The sequence below is a fragment of the Rattus rattus genome, chromosome 7, assembly GCF_011064425.1.
Source record: "Rattus rattus isolate New Zealand chromosome 7, Rrattus_CSIRO_v1, whole genome shotgun sequence".
NCBI lineage: Eukaryota > Metazoa > Chordata > Mammalia > Rodentia > Muridae > Rattus > Rattus rattus.
The window spans coordinates 16,469,224-16,474,761 of record NC_046160.1 but is presented as its reverse complement, the minus strand read 5'-3'; the positions used below and the strand labels follow the sequence as shown (position 1 = coordinate 16,474,761).

Below are 5,538 nucleotides of genomic sequence, written 5' to 3'. Positions count from 1 at the left end.
AATCATTGGTGTGGCCTTCTAAATGCCTAAACAACTCCCTCATTTTCCCTACCTAACCCCAATATATCTCAATGCCCATATTCAGCCTGATGAAGTTATGAAGAGTTGTCAACCCAATGTCCTAAACATTAGGGAGCTGAAGGTTGCTATTCTAAGGTTGTTTTTCTGGGGAATTTAGAAATGGTCATAATTTAACAAGGAGGAATTAGCTAGTATTGATTGTGCAGCCTTAATCATTTGGTAGAAATCCTTATAATTGTTACTAAGTTGAAGTTATAATTTCTCACATTGGTACAGAATTTATTTGATAAAAATTTAAAGTTTTCATTGGTATAAATTTCTTACTGATATAAAAATGAGAATAAGATTGTTAATCTCATGTAGGCATTGTGCCTATACAGCACATTTAAGAATACAAAGCTTAGAGCCAGTCCTTCTACTACTGTCATTACAAACTGTTTTTACATGTTTAAGCAATATGATTTAAGGGCCAGATAGCAAATTCATGACTCTGAGTTTACTTTTAGGGTGTTTTCAAGATAATTTTATTAAAAATAGCTAAGAGTAGTTAATGGACAATAGTTCAAATTACTTTACATAGATAGTTTTCAAAAATGCCAGAAATCCATAAAATATGACATTTAATGTTATTTATCATTTGTTAAGACATATCTGCTTCTAACAGCTCTCATTTCATGAATTCAAAATAGAATAGAAACTGAGCGACTACCTCCAGGTGAGGTTATACATTGTGACAATGTAGCTACTGGGCAGAAATTGTCTATTTCTTCTACAGACCTGTCCTGTTCATAAGAGGATACAAGTTACAGAAGAGGACAGCTTAGTTCTGCTGAGACAGAATAAGCTAGTCCTTAATGATTTCTGTTTCACGACGTAAGATGATCCTGGGCCAGAAGGCTGAAGACTCATGCTCCAACGTGATACTAACAGGGACTATATACAAACTCCTGAATTCAAACAAATAAAATACTTAAGGAAAATTTTCCATAGCACCTAAAGGCACAGAAATCAAAAGCAGAAATATACTCTGATGTCACTTATATCTGGAATTCTAAAAATTCATCCTCTGGAAATTGATCAATTTCCTTGGATGATAATGAGGGTTTGGAAAGATGTGTGGGCAAAGGTTGTTCAAAGAATGCCAACACACACTTAAGACAGAAAAAAGAGCCCTCACTAGCTGCAGATGGCCTGTCTCTCCTCATGCTCCCATGCCACTGCCCTACAGAAATGCCTGAATTAAACACAGTTCTTCACCAAGTGAGACCAGTGTCTTGGGCACTGTTTCCTCATCTTACTCTGGCCTATGCCAAAGATACAAAATTTGGTGCAGATGCTAAGGCCTTGGTGTTTCAAGATATAGACCTTTTAGCTGATGCTGTAGTTGTTACAATGGGGCCAAAGGGAAGAACAGTGATTATTGAACAGAGTTGGGGAAGTCCCAAAGTAACAAAAGATGACATCACTGTTGGAACGTCAATTGATTTAAATGATGAGTACAAAAATAACAGAGCTAATCTTGTTCAGGATGTTGCCTGAACAAGAAATGAAACAAACAAATGAAAGGCTGGGGATGGCATTACCACTGTCACAGTTCTGGCATGGTCTATTGCCAAGGAGGGTTTTCAGAAGATCAACAAAGGGGCTAATCCAGTGGAAATACAGAGAGGTATGATGTTGTCCATTGATGCTGTAATTGCTGAACTTAAAAAATAATCTAAATCCATGACAACCCCTGAAGAAATTGCTCAGGTTGCTACAATTTTGGCAAAAGGAGAGAAAGACATTGGGAACATCATTTCTGATGCAATAAAAAAAAATGAAAGAAAGGGTGTCATCACAGTGAAGGATGGAAAAATCCTGAATGATGAGCTAGAAATTATTGAAGGCATGAAGTTTGATAGAGGATATATTTCTTCATATTTTATTAACACATCAAAAGGTCAAAAATGTGAATTCCAAGATGGCTATGTTTTGTTGAGTGAAAAGAAATTTTCTAGTGTTCAGTCCATTGTACCTTCTCTTGAAATTGCCAATGGAAGCCCTTGGTCATAATTGCTGAAGATGTTGATGGAGAAGCTCTAAGCACACTGGTTTTAAACAGGCTAAAAGTTGGTCTTCAAGTTGTAGCAGTCAAAGGTAAACAGACAATAGGAAGATTCAGTTTAAAGACACGGCTATCTCTACTGGTGGTGCGGTGTTTGGAAAAGAGGGGTTGAATCTAAATCTAAGCCCATGACTTAGAAAAAGTTGGAGATGTCATTGTCACCAAAGATGGTGCCATGCTTTTGAAACAAAGCTCACATTGAAAAATGTATTCAAGGGATCATTGAGCAGCTAGATATCACAACTAGGGAATATGAAATGGAAAAGATGAATGAGTGACTTACTAAACTTTCAGATGGAGTAGCTGTGTTGAAGGTTAAAGGGACAATTGATGTTGAAGTGAATGAGAAGTAAGTTGTTCTCAATGCTGTAAGAGCAGCTGTTGATGAAGGCCATTGTTCTAGGAGGGGGCTGTACTCTGCTTCATTGCATCCCAGCCTTGGATTAATTAAAGCTTGCTAATGAAGATCAGAAAGAGGTATAGAAATTATTAAAAGAGCACTTAAAATTCTGTAATGATGATCACTAAGAATTCAAATGTTGAAGGATCTTTTCTAGTTGAGAAAATTCTGCAAAGTTCCTCGAAGATGGTTATGATGTCATGCTTAGAGATTTTGTGAACATGGTGGAAAAGGGAATCTTTGATCCAACAAAGGTTGGAAGAACTGCTTTGCTGGCTGCAGTTGCAGTGGACTCCTTGCTAATTACAGCCGAAGTTGAAGTGACAAAAATTCCTAATGAAGAGAAGAACCCTGGAATGGGTGCAATGGGTGGGATGGTAGGGGGTATGGGAGGTGGCAAGTTCTAACTCCTAGAATAGAGATTTGCCCTTATCAATGAACTGTGACAGGAAGCTCAAGGCAGGCTACTTACCAATAGTTTCAGAGATATCATCTGAAGAAAATGACTGAAGAGAATGCTGGCTGATCACTGTAACTATCAGTTACTGGTTTCCTTTAACAATATATAATGGTTTATTGCTGTCATTGTCCATGCCTACAGATAATTTATTTTGTATTTTTGAATAAAGGCATTTGAACTTTCCTAATGCTGGGTACAAGAACCATATACTAGTGTCTGGTTTTCAACCTAAATCACTGAGGCATCTCTATTCTTTTGTTAGCAACAGGAATTTAGTGCTGTGTCACCACAGGAGAAGTTCAGAAGCAACCTCTCAGTGGAGGGTGAGAATGATTGTTTACAGAGTAGAGAACTATCCAATTCTGTGACAACCTTTGTGTAATAAAATAGTTTTAGGTATCCAGATCCCATGGGGCAGAGAGCTGAACTCTCAGACGTGCAGAAAATCCTGAGAGCACAAGTGGAGACGACCACTTGTGCTCACAATCCTGCCAAAGAGGAAGCCACCTGAAACCCTCTGAACACAGGAACCTAGGAACAGTCAGGGACAGGATGCTTCCAGTCTCCACCGGAGCCCAGAGCTGATAGGCAGTCTCCAGGAGTACTGACACCTGAAAGCAGAGATACGAGCACCACTTCTGCTCTGAGATACCCATCTGGAGCCCTCAGGACACAGGAACCCAGGATAAGTCTGAGACAGGTTCCTTCTGGTTTCTGCCCGCACCAAGATGTGACCTGGACCCACAGTTCTCTGTACCCAGATCCTCTGTGGACAGAGCAGGTCTCTCAGAAGTGCCAACAATCCTGAGAACACAGGTGAGACTACCATTTCTGCTCACACTCCTGGCCCAAGAAAAACCTTCCTGGACACAGGAACCTAGGAGCAGACTAGAATCCTTCCAGTTTCTCCTTGCACCAGGAGTTGACACTGTGACACAGCTGTCTGTACCAAGATCCCACTGGAAGAAAGCCTGTCTCCAGGAGTGCTGACACATAGGCTTACAGGAGGGTCAAGTCACTGTCAGAGATAGCAAGACAAGCTAACACCAGAGATAACAAGATGGTGACAGGCAAGCACATGAACCTAAGCAACAGAAACCAAGACTACTTGGCATCACCAGACTCCAGTTCTCACAGCAAAGCAAATACTAGATATCCCAATATACCAGAAAAACAAGATTTGGATTTAAAATCACATCTCATTATGATGATAGAGGACTTAAGTAGAACATAAATAACTCCCTTAAAGAAATACAGGACAACACAGGTAAACAAGTAGAAGTCCTTAAAGAGGAAACACAAAAATACCTTAAAGAATTACAGGAAGACACAACCAAACAGGTAAAGGAACTGAACAAAAACCATTCAGGATCTAAAGATGGAAATAGAAACAATAAAGAAATGACAAAGGGAGACAACCCTAGAAATAGAAAACCTAGGAAAGAGATCAGGAGTCATGGACATAAGCATCACCAACAGAATGCAAGATATAAAAGAGAGAATCTCAGAGGCAGAAGATAACATAGAAAACATTGAAAAAAAAAAACAAAGAAAATGTAAACTGCAAAAAGCTCCTAACCCAAAACATTCAGGAAATCAAGGACACAAAGAGAAGATTCAACCTAAGGATAATAGGTATAGAAGAAAAGTAAAAGATTTCCAAAAACTAAAAAAGAGAGTCAGTAAATATTTTTTTTTTATTATTATTAACTTGGTATCTTATATACATTTAATGTTATTCCTTTCGGTTTCAGCAACATCCCCCCTCCCTTCCTTATGGTGTTCCCCTCCCAGCCCTCCCCCCCTTGCTGCCCTCTCCCCAACAGTCTAGTTCACTAGGGGTTCAGTCTTAGCAGGACCCAGGGCTTCCCCTTCCACTGGTGCTCTTACTAGGATATTCATTGCAACCTACGAGGTCAGAGTCCAGGGTCAGTCCATGTATAGTCTTTGGGTAGTGGCTTAGTCCCTGGAAGCTCTGGTTGCTTGGCATTGTTGTACATATGGGGTCTCAAGCCCCTTCAAGCTCTTCGAGTTCTTTCTCTGATTCCTTCAACAGGGGTCCCGTTCTCAGTTCAGTGGTTTGCTGCTGGCACTCGCCTCTGTATTTGCTGTATTCTGGCTGTGTCTCTCATGAGCGATCTGCACTCACATTTGATCATCCGTCTTGAGTTTCATTTGTTCTAGGCATCTAGGGTAACTCAAGCATTTGGGCTAATAGCCACTTATCAATGAGTACATACCATGTATGTCTTTCTGTGATTGGGTTAGCTCACTCAGATGATATTTCAGTTCCAACCATTTGCCCTCGAATTTCATAAAGTCATTGTTTTTGATAGCTGAGTAATATTCCATTGTGTAGATGTACCACATTTTCTGTATCCATTCCTCTGTTGAAGGGCATCTGGTTCTTTCAGCTTCTGGCTATTATAAATAAGGCTACGATGAACATAGTGGAGCACGTGTCTTTTTTATATGTTGGGGCATCTTTTGGGTATATGCCCAGGAGAGGTATGAATCACGTCAGTAAATATTTTTAACAACATTATACAG

At 39.7% G+C, this 5,538-nt stretch overlaps 1 pseudogene; it reads left to right on the top strand.

Annotated features, from left to right (window-relative positions):
- Positions 1-1,251: 1,251 nt before the first annotated feature.
- On the top strand, positions 1,252-2,935 carry LOC116905656 (annotated as a pseudogene).
- Positions 2,936-5,538: the final 2,603 nt, after the last annotated feature.